This window comes from Aotus nancymaae, unplaced genomic scaffold (assembly GCF_030222135.1).
Source record: "Aotus nancymaae isolate 86718 unplaced genomic scaffold, 86718_ANA_hifiasm-v0.15.2.pri h1tg000011l, whole genome shotgun sequence".
In the NCBI taxonomy this organism is placed as follows: domain Eukaryota; kingdom Metazoa; phylum Chordata; class Mammalia; order Primates; family Aotidae; genus Aotus; species Aotus nancymaae.
Genome location: NW_026988422.1, coordinates 45,984,297 through 46,006,721, shown reverse-complemented (window position 1 = coordinate 46,006,721; position 22,425 = coordinate 45,984,297). Strand labels below are relative to the sequence as shown.

The 22,425-nt window shown below is 38.4% G+C and overlaps 1 pseudogene; it reads left to right on the top strand.

Annotated features, from left to right (window-relative positions):
• Positions 1 to 8,655: 8,655 nt before the first annotated feature.
• LOC105725171 (small ribosomal subunit protein eS8-like) lies at positions 8,656 to 22,355 on the top strand (annotated as a pseudogene).
• The last annotated feature ends 70 nt before the right edge of the window (positions 22,356 to 22,425 follow it).

The window sequence follows — 22,425 nt, the reverse complement described above, 5'->3', positions numbered from 1 at the left end:
ATGAGAAAATTATAACAAGCCAGATATGGAATATAAGCAGAAGTCAAGAGCTCATATTTGAAAGGCAACTTATAGATTAGATATGTTTCCCCAAAATTCATATGTTGAACCCCTAATCCTCATGTGATGATATTTGGAGGTACGTCCATTGGGAGTCATTGTGGTTAGATTACATCATAAGGTAGAGCTCCCATGATGGAATTAATGCCCTTATAAAAGGAGACTTAAGATCCCCATGTCTGTGTGTACTTACTAAGGAAAGGTCAAGTCAGGACATAACCAGGAAGAGGGCCCTCCCTAAGAACCTGACCATGTGGCACCCTGACATCAGACTTCCAGCCTTCAGAATCATGAAAAATAATTGTTTGTTGACAGTCTATAGTAATTTTTACAGCAGCCCAAACTAAGACAGAAATTGGTACTGACAGGTAGGGTGCTGCTGTAACAAATGCCTAAAAATGTGCAAGTAGTTTTGGAACTGGGTAATTGGTAGAGGCTAGATGAATTTTGAAGTATATGCTGGAAAAAGTCAATATTACCATGAAGGGAGTTTTAAAGGCTATTATTGAGAAGGCTCGGAAAGAAAAGAAGACAGCTGGAAATAAAAGCCTCTATCTTCTTTGAGAATATATAAATAATACTCAAGAACAGAATATTAGTAGAAATATGGATGATAAAAGCCATTCTGATAATATCTCAGACAAAAATAAGCAACATGTTATTGGAAACTGGAGAAATGGCAATCCTTTTTATAAAGTAACAAAGAAGTTGGCTGAATTGTTCATGTTCTAATGTTTTGTGAAATGTGGAATTTGGGAGTAATGAAATTTTATATTTAGCTGAAGAGTTTTCTAAGCAAGTGTTGAAGTAGTGGCTTGGTTCCTCCTGACAGCTTATTGTTAAATGCAAGAAGCCAAATGAATTGAAGATGGAATTGGTCTTCTAATCTGTGTTTGGGGAGAGGTGGGTAGAGGGAGAAGAAACTGTTAAGCAAAAAGAAACCAGAACTTGTCTTGGAAAATTCTCAGCCTATCCATACTTTAAAAATGAGAGCACATGTGCAGGAAAGAACTCTAAAGAGTATGGGCTTCATGATTGTTTAATAAGGAGATTACTGCATGTGTGAACCACTATCCTAATCAGCAAACTCAGCAGGAACACTGCCAGTTTTAACTGAAGGGGATGGAGATAGGACAGAATGAAGAAAGACTATCAAATGTCTTAATCTTATAAGACAGACCCATGGACTTCTGTGGCCACAAATGTGCAGTGTCTGAAAATAAGGGAAGATTTATACTGAAGACAATTCAAAGATAATCAGGACTGTCTCCACAATTTCAAAGGAGGGGAGCCATCACCACAGTTTCAACATGTCAGACAGACCCACAGTTTTGAGTGACAAAGCTATTGGGACACAGCTACCAGAATCTTGGAGACATGACCTCTATCGGGCAGAGCTCTGGTAATAGGATCTCCAACTGGCATAGCTCTGAAAAGGCAACCCTGACCAGGTAGAGCTTTGAAGGCAGGATCTCCATCCCAGTGTATCCAGAAGAAGGGACCTCTACCCTGTTAAAAAATTTTCGTAACATTTGTTAGAGACAATATGGAAGATTTCATTCAAAAAGAACTATTGTAATGGGGGCTTTGCAGTAGGGGAGACAGATCAGGTTCAATTCTGAAAACAACAAGGACAAGTAAAAATGTATAGCTAAGGAGTAGGATTGGGGTTGGGGTCAGTGGATTACTAAGAGAAAGCATTAAGGCTATGAGGAATTCTGGCAAAACTGCTTGACAGGTTTCTTGCTAAAGGCATTCCAGAGTGGTAAGTTATCAAGGATGGGTAATTTTCACTTAACTGACTTTTCAGAATTCTTGCTAAAACTGAACTAACTGGCCTAAGGACAGAGCCCAAGGTCAAGACCTAATCAAAAGAATAGGAGTCTGACTCAAGTTTGGTCAAGGAGAGAGTCTGTCAGACCTCCCTCTTGTTCAAGGGCAAAAGAGATAGTCTTCTTTTCTTTGAACAATGTAAGTCCATTTCTCATTCAGTCATCTTTGTTTATTAGGGACCAGTGGAACTGTTTGTTAAGACTTTATTAGTAGAGAAGCTAGTCAAGAAGATTTATAGACACTGGATTTAAAGTATCTTTGGATAATAAAGTGAAGATTGCAGAGGCAGTCCAACAGATTTCCCAGTTGGCAGTTTGAATATTTCTGAGATGGCATAGACATCAATGTCATTATTATTATTATTATTATTATCATTATTTTGAGAAGAGCATGAAAGTGTTCATTTTAGCTCACAGGGCTTCTTTAGATAGTCCAAATAAGGATAGGGGCAATCAGGTTTTAGTTCTCAATGGTGTCAAGTCAGAAGGATGGGAGAAAAATTGGAAACATTCAAGAGTTATAGCCAGATATTGGAGAAAACTAAAAGAATTGATCCTGTCCAGGCTAGAAACAACAACAACAAAAAAAGTACACCAAGAAATGAGAAATAGCCCAGAGGCAATGAATACCAACAAGGATCTAGTTTTCCACCAAAAGATAAAATATCTTTCTACAGTTGTCCTCATTTTGATTAAAGTTAATCAAAATAAAGTTAATCAAATTAAAATTAAAGTTAATCGAAATAAGACTTCTTCTCTTTGTAAAATAAGTCTGATCTCATTTAACTTGGCCTGATTATGTAAGAGCAGCAATAATAGAGATTGACTGCATATGGCTCTTTTAAAGTCAGATTTGCTGGAACTTTTAATAAGGAATCTCAGATTAGACTTTCAAAAAGGCCTCTCAGGGCTAGGAAACCAAGCCAAGAACTTGCCATTATACTTTTTCTGCCATAACTAGATTTCAGTGAATTCATCTTTTCTTGAACTCTCCAAAATATCCTATGTTTCCTAGGCCAATTGGGAAATGACTAACCAGGAAATTACTCAACTGTAAGACAGGGAACTTTATAATCCAAGTATCAGAACAGCTTTTCCAAGAGGACCCTGTAAGCATTTGTTCCTTAAGTCATCCTCAATTTATTAAAACTGTCTAATCATATCTGATTCCAGGCACATCATACCCAAATATGACATTTCAGTCAAAACCTGGATAATAGAACAAATGTTTCCAATTATGTTCTGTTACAAGAAGAACATACTCTTATTGAACTTACACAAATAACTGTGTTACCGTAAAGAATATTCAAAATTTTAGAGGGATCAGGTAGAGAAAGAAATAAAAGTTTCATTTTTATTTACAAAGATATAAAATCCAAATTGTTGAGAGTTAGAGACTGCTTTTTGGAAAAGAAAAAGAGGTTCCTTATATCTGCACTACAGAACTTTAAAGGACCAGTAAGTTTTCAGCACAAAGTAATAAAAAAAAAAAAAAAAAAAAAAAAAAAAAAAAAAACACCACGTGGAAGGGAAATAATCAGCCTGCTCTAGCCATTCTGTCCCATCTAAGGCAGGCAGGGTCTGAGAAGCACTTGTGAAATTCAGTCTAAAAGCAAATGATCACCAAAGACTGAGACCTAATCATAAGATCACAGAATGCTTCTCCTCTTCCCACACCTTACCACCACATTAATAAGGCCTAGCCTATTTATAGCAGTTTTTTTTTTAATCCATTACATGGTATCTACTATAAAGAAAAGTTTACTAAGCAAACTAAGAGCCAAAAAACAGAAGTTGAAGAGGCAGAGCAAGCATCAGAATCAGACATGGCAGAGATGTAGGAACTAGCAGAGCAGGATTTTTTTTTTAATTGTACTTTAGGTTCTGGTGTACATGTGCAGATCATGCAGCATTGTTGCATAAATACACACATGGCAATGTGGTTTGCTGCCTCCATACCCCCCTCACCTACATCTGGCATTTCTCCCCATGTTATCCCTCCCTGACCTCCTCATCCCCCCACTCTCCCTCCCTTGGCCTCCACCAACAGACCCCAGTGTGTGATGCTCTCCTTCCTGTGTCCATGTGTTCTCATTGTTCAACAGCCACCTATGAATGAGAACATGTGGAGTTTGATTTTCTGTTCTTGTGTCAGTTTGCTGAGGATTATGGTTTCCAGATTCATCTATGTCCCTACAAAGGACAAATACTCATCAATTTTTATGGCTGCATAGTATTCCATGGTGTATATGTGCCACATTTTCCTTGTCCAGTCTATTGTCGAGGGGCATTTGGGTTGGTTCTAGGTCTTTGCTATTGTAAACAGTGCCAGTATGAACATACGTGTGCATGTGTCTTTATAATAAAATGACATATAATCCTTTGGGTATATACCCAGTAGTGGGATTGCTGGGTCAAATGGAATTTCTATTTCTAGGTCCTTGAGGAATCTCCACACTGTCTTCCACAATGGTTAAACTAATTTACACTCCCACCAACAGTGTAAAATTGATCCTATTTCTCCACATCCTCTCCAGCATCTGTTGTCTCCAGATTTTTTAATGATCACCATTCTAACTGGTGTGAGATGGTATCTCAGTGGGGTTTTGATTTGCACTTCTCTAATGACCAGTGATGATGAGCATTTTTTCATATGTTTGTTGGCCCCATATATGTCTTCTTTTGAAAAGTGTCTGTTCATATCCTTTGCCCACTTTTGGATGGGTTTTTTTGTTTTTTTCTTGGAAATCTGTTTTAGTTCTTTACAGATTCTGGATATTAGCCCTTTGTCAGATGGGTAGATTGCAAAAACTTTTTCCCATTCTGTTAGTTGCTGGTTCACTCTAATAATTGTTTCTTTTGCTGAACAGAAGCTCTATAGTTTAATTAGGTCCCATTTGTCTATTTTGGCTTTTATTGCCAATGCTTTTGTTGTTTTAGTCATGAAGTCCTTGCCTATGCCTATGTCCTGAATGGTTTTACCTAGCTTTTCTTCTAGGGTTTTTATGGTGTTAGGTCTTACGTTTAAGTCTTTAATCCTTCTGGAGTTAATTTTAGTGTAAGGTGTCAGGAAGGGATCCAGTTTCTGCTTTCTGCACACTGCTAGCCAGTTTTCCCAACACCATTTATTAAATATGGAGTCCTTTCCCCATTGCTTGTTTTTGTCAGGTTTGTCAAAGATCAGATGGTTGCAGATGTGTGGCATTGCCTCCAGGGCCTCTGTTCTGTTCCATTGGTCTATATCTCTGTTTTGGTACCAGTATCATGCTGTTTTGATTACTGTAGCCTTGTAGTATAGTTTGAAATTAGGTAGCATGATGCCTCCGGCTTTGTTCTTTTTGCTTAAGATTGTCTTGGCTGCATCACACACTGGGGTCCATTGCAGGGAAATAGGGAAGGGACAGTAGGGGGTGGGGAGTTAGGGAGAGATAGCATGGGGAGAAATGCCAGATATAGGTGAAGGGGAGAAAGGCAGCAAATCATGCTGCCATGTGTGTACCTATGCAACAATCTTGCATGTTCTTCACATGTACCCCAAAACCTAAAATGCAATAAAAAAAATTGTCTTGGCTATGTGGGCTCTCTTTTGGTTCCACATGAAGTTTAAGGTTGTTTTTTCCAGTTCTGTGAAGAGGGTCATTGATAGCTTGATGGGGATAGCGTTGAATCTATAAATTACTGTATGGGCAAAAACTGGAAGCATTCCCTTTGAAATCTGGCACTAGACAAGGAATTTAAAATAACTAGTTAATATGCTAAAAAGCCCTAAAGGATAAAGTGAACAGCATGCAAGAACAGTTTGGCAGTATAATAACAGAGACAGAAATCATAGGAAAACAATTTTTTTATTATCATTTTTTTTTTTTGAGAGGAAGTCTTGCTCTGTCACCAGGCTGGAGTGCAGTGGTGCAATCTCTGCTCACTACAACCTCCACCTCCTGGGTTCAAGAGATTCTCCAGCCTCAGCCTCCCGAGTAGCTGGGACCACAGGCGCGTGCCACCACGCCCAGCTAATTTTTGTATTTTTAATAGAGACGGGGTTTCACCATGGCCAGGATGGTCTCGATCTCTTGACCTCATGATCCGCCCACCTCGGCCTCCCAAAGTGCTGGGATTACAGGCATAAGCCACCGCGCCTGGCCGGAAAACAATTTTTAAATGCTAAAGATCAAAATTAAGAATGAGTTTGACAGTGCTATAGTTTGAATGTGCCCCTGCCAAAGTTTATAGGTTAGAAACTTGATCACTAATGTAGAGGTTGTGGGAGAGGGGACCTAGTAAAGGGTAAGAGCTTTGCCCTCATGAATGAATTAATGTCATCATCATGGAAGTGGGTTCATTATAACAGGAATGGAAGTGGGTTCATTATAACAGGAATGGGCTCTTATAAAAAGATGAGTTTGATCCTCTTGTTCACTCTCATCCTCTCTTTGCCCTTCTGCAATGCGATGACACACAAAGAAGGCTTTGCAAGATGCCATCCACTCAATCTTGGGCTTCCTAGCCTCCAGAACCATAAGCCAATATGTTTTTTTTCCTTCTAAATTGCCTTGTCTGTGGTATTCTGTTATAGCAGCAAAAATGGACTAATACCAAAAATGGGTACCAAGAATTGGAGCTGTTGCTAAAACAAATACATGAAAACATGGCAGCAGCTTTAGAACTGGGTAATGGGTACAGGCTGGAACAGTTTTCAAGTAAATGCTTGGAAAAGCCTTTATTTTCATAAAAGGAGCATCAAAGATAAATCTGGTAAGGGCTCAACAGAAAAGAAGAGCTGTAGGGAAAATATTTAAGATCCTAGAGATTACTTTCAATTGATCATGATCAGAATGTTCGTAGATATATAAATAGTAAAGGCCATTCTGATGGGGTCTCAGATAAAAATGAAAGGTATCTTCTTGGAAACTGGAGTAAAGCCTATTCTTACTATAAAGTGGTAAAGAACTTGGCTGGATTATGTTGTTGTCCTAGGGCTCTGTGGAAGGCAGAGTTTAGGAGCATGAACTAGGATATCTGGCAAAAGTAACCTCTGTGTAAAATGTGAAGGAGCTCTGTGGCTTCTTTTAATTGCCTATAGTAAAATAAGAGAATAGAAGTGATATAAAGATGGAATTTACAATTAAAAGGAAAGCAAACAGAGATTTTTAAGATTTGCAGCCTTGTCACATAAAGAACAACAAAACTTACAAAGATGCAGCCAAGTGATGCTTGATGAAGGGATTAGTATGGCTAGAAAAAATCCATGTTACATTCATCAAGATAATGGCAGAATAACTCTAAAGGTATTTTGAAAATATCTGAGGCTGCCCTTCCCATCCCAGGCCTAGAGTTTTGGAGGGCATGATGGTTTTGAGCGACTGGCCAGCGGTACTTTCCATAGGTTTGCTTCCCTGGGACGCCTCAAGACTCTGCTCCCACATCCCAGCACAATACTCGGCAGATGCTCCAGTTGTGGCTCAAGCAGGCCTGATGCAACTCAGACCACTGCTCCATAAGTTACAAGCAGTACACATTAGTGGTATTCATGTGGTGCCAATTTTTCAGGTTTGCAGAGTACACAGGGTGTGGGGCCATAGGAGCCTCCAGCTAGATTTCAAAACATGTATCAGACAGCCTGGGGGCCCAGGCAGAAACTTGTTACAGTGGTGGAGTTACCACAAAGATTCCCAAGTAGGGTAATGCCCAGTGGAACTGTGGGGCCAGAGCTGCCACAGAGATCCCAGAACTGTAGTTACCAGCATACAGCACAGCCTAGGAGAGTTGCAGGCAAAAAACTCCAATCCATGAGAGCTCCTACATGGGCTGAACCCAGCAAAGCCATAGGGACAGGGCTGCCTGAGGACTTGGTAGCCCAAGACCCACCCTCGTGTGTCTGGAAGGTGGGACATGGAGTCAAAGACAATTATTTCCAAGCCTCAGGATTTAGTTTGGTTTGCCTCATTGGGTTTTGAACTTACTTGAGACTACTTACCCCTCCCCACTTTTTTAAACCTATTTCTCCCTTTTAGAATAGGAATATTTATCTTATGGCTATCCTACCACTGTATCTTGGAAGTAGATAATTGTTTCTATTTTACAGGGCCACAGCTGGAGGGAAATTTGCCTCATGATGAATCATGTCTCAAGTATCACCCATATCTGAATTAGATGAGGCTTTGGACTTGAACTTTGAGTTGATACTAGAGTAAGTTAACACTTTGGGGGCTACTGGGATGGAGTAAATGTATTTTGCACTTGAGAAGCACATAAACTTGGGGGTCCCAAATTTTGTGGCATGCTATGATTTGAATGTATCCCCCAAAGTTTATGTGTTGGAACTTGATCACTAATGTGGAATTTTTAAGAGGTGGGCCCTGATGGGAGGTGTTTGGGTAATGAGGGTTCTGCCCTCATGAATGGATTAATGCCATTATTGTGAGTGCATTTATTATCACAGGAGGGTTTCCTTATGAAAGGATGACTCCATCTCCCCTTGCTGTCTTTCTCACCCTACCTTTGCCCTTATACCATGACATGACACAGTGAGAAGGTTCTAACTAGATGCCAGCCCCTCAGGTTTTGACTTTCCAGCCTCCAGAACTGTGAGCCAATACGTTTCTGTTAATTATAAATTACCCTATCTGTAGTTTTATTAGTCCATTCTCACACTGTTATTAATACAAAGAACTGTCTGAGACTGGGTAACTTATAAAGGAAAGAGGTTTAATTGACTCTTTAATTATTTCTGCATGACTGGGGAAGCCTCAGGAAACTTACAATCATGGCAAAAGGGGATGTAAACACATCATTCTTCACATGGCAGCAGGAGAGAGAAGTGCAGAGTGAAGTAAGGTAAATCCCATACAAAATCATCAGATCTCATGAGAACTCACTCACTATCATGAGAACAGCATATGGGACTAGCCCCCATGATTCAATTACTCCCACAGGGTTCCTCCCAGGATATTTGGGGATGATGGGAGCTAAAATTTAAGATGAGATTTGGGTGGGGACACAGCCAGACCATATCAGTGGTATTCTGTATTAACAGCAAAAACAGACTAAGATAGATGGGCTTAGCGTACCAGACAGAGCTGAAGGAAGAATCTCTAAAATTGAGGATATATCAATAGAAGTCTCCAAAACTAAAAAGCAAAGAGAAAGAAAACTGAAAAAATAAAACAGATTATCCAAGAACTGTGGGATAACTAGAAAAAAGAAAGGAACAGAATAAGTACTTGAAACAACAATGACCGGGTGTTTCCCCCAAGTTAATGCCAGACACTAAACCACAGATTTGGGAAGCTCAGAGTAAATCAAACAGGATAAATGACCAAAAAGACACAAAACAAGAAAATCCTATACCTATAAAACTACAGAAAAGCAAAAATACAGAAAACAATCCCAAAAGAAGCCAAAGAGAGAAAGCATATCACCAACAGAGGACCAACGATCAGAATTATATCTGACTTCTCAGAAATCATGCAGGCAAAAATACAGTGATTTAAAGAGTTAATAGAAAAAAAACACCAAGCTAGAATTCTGTACATCCTGTGAAATTATCCCTCAAAACTGAAAGAGAGAAAGATTTTCTCAGAAAAACAATAACAGAGAACTTGTTGCCAGTGGATCTGCATTTCCAGAAATGTTAAAAGAAGTTCTTTAAAGAAAGGAAATACAATATAGGTCAAAAACTGAGATCTACGTAAAGGAAGCACAAGGAAGAAGAAATAAGATAAAAGAAAAACTTTCATTTTTTATCCTTAATCAAATGGATAAATTTGTTCAAGGTAATAATAGCAATAATGTATCTGATTACATATATTTATATATATATATGTATGCTATGTATACATATGTAAGTGAATGATAGCAATGATACAAGGGACAGGAGAAAGAAATTGGCATTTTGTTATTATAAGCTGCTAACACTTCTCTTGAAGCAGTATAGTGTTATTTGAAAGTGGACTTGAATTAGTTGGACATGTATATTCCAAACTATATGGCAACTACTCAAAAAAGTTAAAAAATATATATATAATTGGTATGCTAAATAAAAGAAAATCGAATTATACAAACTGTGCAATTAGAAACATAAAATGCAGAAAAAAGTGGAAGATAAAAATAGGAATAAAGTCAAAAAAAATAATAGAACTGCAAAAAGAAAGAGAGGAATCCACTATTATAGTTGAAGAGTTTAAGATTCCTATAGAAATGGATACATCCAGCAAGCAAGAAGGATACAGTTGAACTCAACAATACTATCAATCAGCTGAATGTAACTGACACCTAGATACTACTTCATCCAACAACAGCAGAATACACTTTATTCTCAAGCTCACATGGAACATTCACCAAGGTAGACCACATTCTGGGTCATAAATCCCACCTTAATAGATTTAAAAGAATAGAAATTATATGTCTGTTCTTAGATCAAAATGAAATTGAACTAGAAATCAGTAACAGAAAGAACTGGAAAATCCCAAAATACATGGAGGCTAAGCACATTCCTGAATAACATATGGGTCAAAAAAGAAATCTTAAGAGAAATGTTTAAGTATTTTGAATTTATTGAAAATTAAAATACAACATCAATTTTGTGAAAGGCAGTGAAAGTAGTGCTTAGAAGAAATTTACAGCATCTTCTTCATGTATTAGAAAAGAAGAAAGATCTAAAATCAATGATTTATGTTTTTATCTTAGGAAACTGGAAACAGCAAATTAAACATGAAGTAAACAGAAAAAAAAATTAAAATTAAAGCAGAAATCAATAAAATTGGAAATATAGAAAATCAATGAAGCTGAAAGCTAGTTTCATTAAGATTAAAAAGATTAATAAAATTGATAGGGCTCTAGCCAGACCAAGGAAGGAGGAATATACACCATAATTTATCTCAGGTATGCAAGGCTGGTTCAACACTGAAAATCAATTAAGGTAATACATTACATCAAAAGGTTAAAAAATAAAAATCACATGATCACATTAATAGATGCAGGAAAGCATTTGGCAAGTGCCAATACCATTCATGATTAAAAAAATAAAATCTCAGTAAACTAAGAATAGATGGGAATTTTCTCAACTTAAAGAGTACGTACAAAAGAAACTAGAGTTAACATCATACTAAATGTTTACAAACTGGAAATGTTCTTGCTAAGATCAGGAACAAGGAAAGGATGTTTCCTGTCATCATTAGTTTTTAACATCATACTGTAAGTCTCAGCTAATGAAATAATACAAGAAAATAGAAGGAATGCTGATAGGGGAGTAAGCCATAAGCCTATCTTTGTTTGCAGATGACATAATCATCTAGGAAGAAAATCCAAAAGAATTCTGGAATAAGCAATTATAACAAAGTTGCAGGATAAAAGATTAATATACAAAAAATTAATCACTTTCATATAAAACAATAACATTTACAGTAGCATCTCATAAAAATGAAATACTTAGAAATAAATCTAACAAAATATGTGCAAGATCTATATGAGTAAAACTAAAAAAGTGATGAAAGAAATCAAGAAAAAACTAAATAAAAAGAGACACTCTATGTTTATGGTTAGGAAAATGTAATATTGTCAAGAGGTCAGTACCTTCCAATATGATCTATAGATTTTGTTCAATCACAATCAAAATCCAAGAAATTTATTTTGTGGATACAGTATTGACAAACTAACTCTAAAGTTTATACGGAGACGCAAAAGACCCAGAATAGCCAACACAACATTGAAAGAGGACAATAGTTGTAAGACTAACAGTACCCAAATCCAAGACTTACTATAAAGCCATAGTAATCAAGACAGTGTGGTATTGGTGAAAGAATAGACTGATATATAGTAGAAAAATACACAAGTGATACAGAACAGAGAGCCCAGAAATAGACCCACAGAAACACAGTCAACTAGTCTTTGACAAAGGAGCAAAAGTAATACAGCACAGCAAAGATAGTCTTTTCCACAAGTAGTGCTAAGAAGCTGGACATCTACATATAAAAAATATGAATCTAGACACAGATATTATACCCTTTATAATAATTAACTAAAAATGGATCATGGGACTAAACATAAAATACAGAACTATAAAACTCAAAGATAACATAGGGAAAAACCTAGATGACCTTGGGTATTATAATGACTTTATAGATATAACATGAAAGGCATGATCTATGAAAGAAATAATTGATAAGCTGGACTTTATTAAAATTAAAAACTTCTCTGTAAAATACAGTGTGACTAGAACAAGACAAGCCATAGATGAGAAGAAAATATTTCCAAAAGACACATCTGATAAAAAAAAAAATATTACCCAAAATATAAAAAAAGACTCAAAACTCAACAGTAAAAAAAAAAGAAAATTAAAAAATAGAACAGAGATCTTGAGATCCCATCAAAGAGGATACACAGATGGCAAAAAAGCATATGAAAAGGTGCTCCATATCACATGTCAGAGAATGCAAATTAAAATAATGATATACCACAATACACCCATTAGAATGACTAAAATCCACAACACTGACAACGCCAAATGCTAGCAGTGATGGAATGGAGCAACAGGAATTCTCACTAATTACTAGTGAGAATGGAAAATGGTAAGGCTACTTTGGAAGACTGTGTAGCAATTTCTCACAAAACTAAACCCACTGTTAACATATGATCCAGCAATTGTGCTCCCTGGCATCTAACCAAAGGAAATAAAAACTTATATCCACACAAAAACCTCCACATGGATTTTTATAGCAGCTTTGTTTATAATTGACAAATTGGAGGCAACCAAGATGTACTTCAGTAGGTGAATAAACTGTGGTACATACAGAAAAAGAAATATTATTCAGTGCTAAAAATGAGATATCAAGTCATGAAAAAACATGAAGGAAGTTTAAATGCATATTATTAAATATAAGAAACCACTCTTAAAAGGCTGCATATTATGTAATTCTAACCATATTATATTCTGGAAAAGGCAAAACTATGGAGACAGTCAAAAAATCAGTAGTTGCCAGAGGTTAGTGGGTAGGAAGTGATGAGTGGGGAGAACACTGGATTATTTTATGGGGGAGGGGGTAGCAATGTGTTCTCTTTTTTTTTAATTTTACCTTAAGATCTGGGATACATGTGCAGAACATGCAGGTTACATAGGTATACATGTGCCATGGTGGTTTGCTCCACTGATCAACCCATCATCTAAGTTTTAAGCCTCACATCCATTAGGTATTTTTCCTAATGCTCTCCCTCCCCTTTCCCCTCACCCGCCAACCCTGACAGACCCTGGTGTGTGATGTTCCCCTTCCTGTGTCCATGTGTTCTCATTGTTCAACTCCCACTTATGAATGAGAACCTGCGGTGTTTGGTTTTCTGTTCCTGAGAACACGGGATCTTTAGGGCAGTAAAACTACTCCCTAAAATACTATAATGGTGGATATGTCAGTATACATTTGTCCAAACCCTTAGAACAGACATCAACAGTGAACCCTAATGTGGACTATGGACTTTAGGCGATTATGACGTGTCAATGTATGTTCAACTGTAACAAATGCACCACCCTGCTGGGCGATGTTGGTAATGGAACCAGAGATGCATGTGTGGGAGTAGGGAGCATATGAGAAATATCTGTACTTCCTTTCATATGGCTGTAAACCTAAAACTGCTTTTTAAAAATCCAATGAGATTATTAAAATGGCACAACTAACAAGGGAATTTGTTTCTGTGGTATGTAACATTTTAAAATATTAAGTGGAATTACAATAGATAACATTACACTAGGACATATGGAAAGTAAGAACAGTGACAAAAATTTAGAATTTTCATACAATTTCTGAAATATTTATATTAATATCTACCCATGCAAACATAATTTGGGGAAGATTAGCATCTCTTCTTATATGACAATGCCTTTACATGAAATTCGATGTAGTAACTAATCAAATTATCTTTAACATGTCTAGAAAGTGTAAGAACAAATCTTTTGAGATTTTCCAGGAGGCCCTCCGGAAAAGCTCAAATCAGTTTAAAAATAAGATTTCACTTAGGATTTGATTTCAGGAACGTACAATTGCCAAAAATATTTTTTAAATCTTAGCTCTTTTAAAAGTCAAAATCTCAGTTCTCCTAAATAATCAAGGACATGATAAAGGTGAACATAAATCACAAAAAAAAATTCTGATAAAACACAGAATCTGTTTCCTAGGCAGATTACTTTAAAGATAAAGTAAAAACCATTTTACAATTTCTTATTAACAGTAGATCATAATCCATGAGAATGTTGTCATTTTTGACAGAGAGACACCAAAATTCTAGGTTTATAGCAGTCTACTTTTGATATTGAGTTCATTATTTTTAAAAACTTTCTAAAATAAACATATTTACTCTTTTTTTTGCCCCCTTCCTCAATATATTTACTCTTAGCTAGCTCAACTACACATAAAATTACTTCTCTGCAAACCTTCTACAACTTTCTGTATTTATTCTGATTTAGAGGCTTTCTCCATAGATTTCCCTCTCTCATTCTAGAATAACCAGCCATTCTACTTCACAATAAAATCACTCTTTTTTCCTTAACAAAAACACATCGTTTATACCTTATACAGCTATATCAAAAAATATATCCTACTTTTCTTGTGGACTTTGCATGCAGGGTTGTTTCTCTTATTATTTTAGTCTTATTCCCATATAGTAATTTTAGACCATTAGTAAACTTTTAAACAGAGAAACTAGGAGTAGATGACTGTGAACCACCTGTCACATACCAGTGTTCTCTGAAAGACTAGCAAATTTTTTGAATACATCATCTCACAATTTTATAGGCATATGCTGTTTCATAATACAGATTCTCAATGTGGCAAACAGAACGTGTTTATTAACAAGCTCGAATATAATTAGTCTTTCCATATAATATCATATATAAATAAGAAGACAAATGTAAACTTGTACTTAGCAAAACATAATAGTATATTTGTTTAGAAATGATATAGACTCTTAATATCTAACTTAGCATAACTCTAAAGGAGTAGAGTCACCAAAAATATTTTGAAAATATATTTTTAGATAGACACATAACATTGAACAGGGCTGGCTATCATCTCCAGTTATTTCCCTGCTAAGTATTTTTTAACCTAACTAGTAGACCCAAGTAGATTATATGTCCATATTATATTTCATGCTGATAACTCAGAATATACAGCTGTTTTTATTAAACCAATACTATTATACTAGCCTCCTTTTTAAGGATTATTTATCCAACCCATGTGAATTTGAAATACATTTTAGTTGGCTGCTACATTTCTGGGAGTTTGGGAAGACAATTCATATGAGCACTTATTTCTTTCTAAACCATGAGAACAGAACTACTTTAAGGGATTTTATAAACTTAGTAATAGTATGTAGAAGCAGGGAAATATACATGGTAATATACATACATATACACACAGAGATAAGATGCAAAATGAGATCTGTGCTTTTATTTTAAAGTTTTAGCCCTGAGTCAGGCATTTACGTGAGTTGTTTTTCACTTTTTGCTCTATATAATACTTTTATCCAAATTGTGTTTCTACCAGATGGAATAACTTAAGGTTACCTGCTCAGTATAAGGGTGAATGTTTTTACCAATATTTAAGGAGATTTTAAAGATTTCCTTTTGCCATCATCTGTAATCTTACTGAGGTAATAAACTACATTTCAGACAAGACACTGAGGGAACATCAAGACTGTCTGGGTGTATCCAAAGCCTTATCTGTTACTAATTAGCTTTTTTCCTTTTCAGCCTCAGGTAGTTGCTTTTAGGGGTCTGAGTTCCTTGAGAGCCCCACAGCGGGTGGTTGAGGGGGCTAAAGTCTCAGGGACTATAGGGAGCTGAGAAGCTGAACTGGGAAGGGAAAGGCTTGGCAGAAGCAACGGAGTGGTGAGGGACATAGTGGCTTGAAAGAACACTATCCAAGGACACAAAGGAGCGAAGGGAAGACAAAAGCTGGTAAAAGGAGAAAGGAGGAGTGCAGGTGATGGGAAGGGAGAGGTCTTAGAGGAGTCATTTTGGGGAGATGTTTCCCAAAGATGCTGTTGAAGTTCCAAATTTGACGCGAGTTCAAGAAGGGAAATTTTGGTGACTGAGAAGTTCCCATGGGAGAAGTGAGATCAAATAGAACAGAGAGGCCACACAAGGATCTGGGAAAATAATTTCAGCCCAAGAGTCAGTGAGGGAACCCCACTGAAAACAAGGAGCCAGGAGCAACTTTCAGCCCCAGAAGTACCTTTAATTTTAAGAATGAAACTGTCCCTACCATGCATCAATGGACTGCCATTCAAAGCACTGGCTCAGAATCTGGACTCACCAATGGATCCCTGATCAATCAGCCAAGAGTGAAGACAAAGACTTCAAAGGTGCACACTTGAGGTCTCAAGTGGGAAGTGTGGGGATCCAACCATGAATCTGATCCCGAGTTGTGGAAGCCATAACTGTTAAAGAAAAAATATATATTTAGACACCTGGTAATGACTTGTTAAAGATTCTATTCAAAAGAGATTATGGCTATGGGGCTTGACAGTAAGGGAGAAAGATTGGGCTCAATTCTGTATACAAAAAGGACCAGTAGGGCTGTATAGCCAAGAAGCAGGTTTGCTGGTGGGAAGGTCAGTGGTTTTGTAAGAGGAAACATCAAGGCTATGGGAGGATTCCAGCTAAACTGCCTGACAGGACTCTTACTGAAGTTAGCGAAAAGTGGTAAGATAACAAAGGTCAGAGATTGGCATTGAACTGACTCATCAGGATTCTTACTAAAACAGAAATAAGTGGCTCAAGGACAGAGCCCACAGCAGGGCTTAGTCAGAAAGGGGACTCAGAGGAGCCTGATTCACATTTGTTCAAGGAGAGAGTTCCTTGTCATCCCCAGTGTGTTTAAAGGGCAGAAAACTGGACCAAAGATTTTATTCTAAAGTCTTACAATCTTAAGAAGTTTGCCTTGCTAGGTTTAGGACTTGCTCAGAACCTATCACCCCTTCCTGAATGGGAATGTATCTCATGCCTGGCCAACCACTGCATTTTGAAAATACATCATTTCTCTGATTTCACAGGTTGGAGAGGAATTTTGCCTCAGGATAAATCATACCTCAAGTCTCTTCCACAACTGATTTAGACGACATTTAGGCAAGACTCTGGATTTTAGAATTAACAGTGGAATGAATTAAGACTTTTGGTGCTATTGGAATGGAATAAATGTATTTTGCAAGTGAGAAGGACATAAATTACAGAGGTCCAGAAACAGAATGCAATGGACAGAACATTTGTGTCCCTCCACATATGGAAGTCCTAATCCCCAATATGGTGGTATTTGGAGGCAGGACCTTTGGAAAGTAATTAGAATTAGATTAAGTCATGAGGGTAGATCCTGTGTGATAGAATTCATACACTTATAAAAAGAAGAGGAGACAGCACATCTCTTGCTCCACCATGAAAAGACACAGCAAGAACACGGCCATCAACAAGCCAGGAAGAGGGCCCTCACCAAGAATCAAATCAGCCAGCACCTTGCTTCTGAATTTCCCAGCCTCCATAACTGAGAGAAATCAATTTCTGCTGTTTAAGCCACCCAGTCTATGTATGCTATTATAGCATTCTGCACAGACTAAGACACTAACCAAGGGTCCATATGACTTTGGGAACATCTTACAAAATGTACCCTGAAGAGGTAAACTCGTCCTGAACTATGCACTGTCCTGACCCCAATGGTGTTCTGTGTTAGATCTGAGAGGTGAGAGGGAAGAGAAAACTAGCAGTGGTTTGGGGGCTGCTGAATAAACAAAGTAGTGAAGCAGTAAGTGAATCACAGAGGTCTTAAACCAAAGACTTCATATGCTTCATACCCATCTCCCCAACCACTTGCTTTATAACTCTTTGTTCAAGTTCATAATTAATTCCTGTTTTTCAGATACAGCTTCATAATATTTTATTTAGTCCTTTTCCTTTCTTCCTGTCTTCTAGGTACATTCGTTGCCATGGGAACCATGATGCTAATTTTAAGGGTGGAACCCAGAAAGATCCACAAACACAGAGGAAAAGAGATTTGATCTCTATTTGATTGAAATATAGACCCCAAATTGGAAAATTGGGGTTTGAAATACAGACCCCAAATTAGAAAATTGCAAGAAGTAAACCACATGTGCCTTCAAGCTCACAAATATATCCTTCCTGGACCAGTTCTCTTCCTCAGGCACATGAACCAAGTAATAAAATCCTAACAGTAAAATCATCAAACACAAACAGAGTTTTTACATAAACTAATTTATCAGGAAAGTGGTTCCTGTAAAAGGACTGAAGGATTTATGTTTTCTTGTCTCTCAGATGTGAGCCAGAGTCAAGCTCTTATAAACCATTGCCCTCTTTTCTGAGTACCTATGTTATATTGCCTTCTGGTAAATTTTATCTAATTAAAGCCCTAAAGCCTTTCAAACTTTCTCAATGACCAAGAAGAGGTTTTTCCAAGGAACCTATCAAAAATATCCAGGTCTAGAGTACTTAGGTCACTGTCTTGCCAGGGTTAGGCTATTGCCATGTCTCGCTCTCCAGTCTAGCCCCTGGTCATAAGCTCAATCATCCACACTAGCTTAACTCAGACATTTTATTCCTGGTCCTGTCATCCAATGGGCACTAAACGTTTGTATCAACACAACAGAATTATGTTTAAGAATGTAAGTTCTCTTATAACCCAGAGTGTTTTAAGAGTCATAATAAAACCTGTGTTCACTCCAATCCTTTGAGTTCATCTTTTACCACTTGGGTTTTTGCACTGAAGATCATTGTATTTAGCCATGTAGAAAATTCGTGCCCTGCTATTCCCAACCAATGCTCTTCATATTCTGTGGCGCTGAACTTTGAAAGGGCCGATTCTGTATTGACATTGCAGGAGCAGGTTAAAATATTCCACTTTTTTCCCAACAGTAAGTAGGTGGGGAAGCATCAACCTTCTCAAGGTCAGTATGTACCAGCTAGGAAATAGCGTGCTCAAAGGAGGAAGCCGAAGAACTTTCAATAAAGGGACTACCAAGATGTAGCAAGAGATAAGGGAACAGGTAAGTGGCCATACTTAGAACTAGAAAACAGGAGTCCTTCAGATCTGAGAAACAGCAGCCACTAGAACCCAACAGGAAGTTGTAAAACAGGAGCCACTTGAGAGGGGCTGTGGCATTCAGTAGAGGAGTGCAGCCCCTGCCAGACTGCAGCCCAGAAGAAAAGGAACGTGTTGGGGTAGGGGAGATGATCCCGTAGCATCTCTTTCCTCCTGCTCTCTGATTGCCTTCCTGCACCTCCCTTATACTTTAACCAGAATATAGAAGATACAGGGGTCAGGGGATCCTTGGAGGTCAGCCTGCTGGGAGCAAAAATCAGGGTGAAGAATGGAGGTCAATCTAGAGGTACAGACAGAATATTCAGCACACAGTGCTGTTTGGAGACTGATAAACAAGCCAGCGTTCACCAAGGATAGAAGGCTCCTCGTGAGTGCTGATAGAAGTCGCAGAGTTTGAAACACCTATCTTGCTGTTGGAAGAAGAGAGACACACAAACCAACTGGGAAACATTCATGAGCGCACTAGAGAGTTACCAAGGCAGGTGACTCACATGCGCACCTGGGAAACTAAATGCCACACCGCATCTGGAAGGGGTGGCTTCTCCTCTCTAAGTCTTTTACTTTGCATAGACTAAAAACTCAAACCACAGGAGAAATCATCACAATTCTAATAGCCAACATTTGTTGGACACACCATGTGCCAGACTGTTAAAAACATCGTGCCCAAAATTAACTCAATTCTCACAACAACTCTATGAGATAAACATTATTATCACTGTTTTCTGGATGAGAAAAATTGAATAGTCTGAGAACTAGAGAAGCTACACACCAAGGCAGTAATGATACCAGGTTCTGAACCCAGGCAGTCTGACTTCAGAGCGGCACTTTTAATGAGCACTCTTGACCATGTTTATAATATAGTTGAACTGCTTATCCATTATTTTGACGTTACCAGCATCTAATGTCACATTTGAACAGGTATGAAAATAGCTATGGAGTTACAGATTTTTCACCACTGAAATGAGCAGTAGCAACTCATTTCATTAGTAGGGAAATACAGATGCAAATGCAGATGGATACATAGTATATTCTACCTGAGCTGTGGGACCAGAGTCAAGATTAAAACTCATCTCCTATCTGCTTTACCATGCCTCTTGCAACTTTACTGCAATTCCACCTGCATGCAAAGAACTTGTGTCAGGCACTACAAGTGAGAAAAAAAAAAATCAGAGGAGAATTTGCTTTCCAGGTGTGACCAGCATGGACTAAAAGGGAATAAGATAAGTATCACTGTGAAAATCTAAGTGGTCTTGCCCACAACAGTGATTCCTTATAAAGTATAATGGAGTTTAGAGGAGCAATCATGTTTTTTTCCAGAGGGGCATCTGGTAGAGTAAGGTAAAGGGGATGACCTCTGGTTTAGGATTTTTAGAATAGGTAATACAAGAGGAGTAATTTCTAGTTCACAAAGTTTATCAAGGGCTACCAAAGATCTGTCAAGTTAAAGATAAAACTGCTGCTCCCTAGGAATCTGGGAAACTTTGAAGTTTGTGACTTTGTGAGGTAGGGGATTTGTAGATACAAAACACGAACAATGCTTTGCCTTTCCCCCAGCAATCAAGATTCTGTACCCCAATCACCCTCATGGGTGCCATCATTCAGGAGCTCTTTAAGAATTGAACAGTAGATTGAAATAAAGTTTAAAATAATGGAACGGATGAAGGCTATCAATAGGAAGAGTAATTACAGAATGCCAGTAGATGGAATTGTACCCTATGGTATCATGAGATGTAATAACACTAACTTAAAGACTTCCAGAGAGGGCAGATTTCTTCACCTTGGAGAATGTGCTCCAGCATTTGTGACTTAGACAAAGACCCCAGGAGGAGTCTACAGTCCCCCTTTGCTCTTGTTCCATAAGGCAGGCAAGCCAAGTAAAGGCGTTCAAGCCATAGCATTAATGCTTTTCTTCTGTTATCCTCAAAGTAAGCACACTAAACTTGCCATTCCTGTCACCTTCTCTTAAAGGTTCTCCTTCGAAGCTCAGATGAGTCACTTAGAAGGTAAATAAATCCTCCATGAACATATCTAATATTTAGTTTCCACATCTACAAATCTCTGACCTTACTCTGAACTGTTCCAAACACCACTGGCTGTTCACTCCCCTCCTCCTGCCATCCCTCCAGCGGTGTCCAGACTTCTCTGTCGCTGTGTGCAGCTCTTCCATAAGCCTCCCCGGGGGGCAAGTTCAGAGCAGCAGAGCATTCTTTTTTAGTATATCCCATAATGCCCCTTCATAGTCAGTGCAGAGTAAAGGGTTATTAGTTTAATATAGTTTAACTAAATGCAGTGGACGATATTTAGGAAAAAAAAAAAACAGCCTCTCAACGTTTTTGGACTTTTCCCCACTTTGGAACTTCTCTTTTGGTGAGCCCCATTTTCCTTGACTATCTCCAGAGGGACTGCGTGTTGAGTGAACCAATTGTCTGCTCAGGTATCACAAACCTCATGGTTTCTGCACGTTCCCTGAAGAGCCAGAGCAAACCTTCTAATTGCTGCGCTGGACAATTTCCTCCAGAAAACCATTCCTGGAGCTCATTGATCCCACCAAACCCAGTGTGGTGGCCCTGTGACAGCCATCCAGCAGGCTGCATTGTGTAACATACTCATCGTGCTGTACAATGACTGATCTGTGCAGTTAGTTATTTAACACCCAAACCTAACTCAGGCCTCAGTCTCCTCAGACACCTTCACCATTCACAACTCCATTTAGGCTCATGGAAACCAACCGTTCATCTTCAGAACAGTGATTTAAGGGCATCTTGGGACAACTGGCACAAGCGCAGCAAGACCGGGGGCAAGAGAAAGCCCTACCACAAGAAGCAGAAGTATGAGTTGGCGCACCCGGCTGCCAACACCAAGACTTGCCCCCCGCTGCATCCACAGTCCATGTGCAGGAAGGTAACAAGAAATACTGTGCTGAGGCTGGCCATGGGGAACTTCTCTTGGGGCTCAGAGTGTCGTACTCGCAAAACAAGGATTATGGATGTTGTCTACAATGCGTCTAATAATGAGCTGGTGGGTACCAGGACCCTGGTGAAGAGCTGCATCGTGCTCATCCACAGCATACTGTACCGACAATGGTAGGAGTCCCACTGTGCGCTGCCCCGGGCCTCAAGAAGGGAGCCGCGCTGACTCCTGAGGAAGAAGAGATTTTGAAAACAAAACATGATCTAAAAACATTCAGAAGAAATACAATGAAAAGAAAAAGAATGCCAAAATCAGCAGTCTCCTGGAGGAGCAGTTCCAGCAGGGCAAGCTTCTTGCGTGCATTGCTTCAAGGCCAGGATAGTGTGGCCGAGCAGATGGCTACGTGCTAGAGGCCAAATAGCTGGAGTTCTAGCTTAGGAAAATCGAGGCCACAAAAGGTAAATAAATCCTTGTTTTCTGTCTTCCCCTGTGTAATGAAGGTGTTCATCGTTCTATCACACACATACACACACACA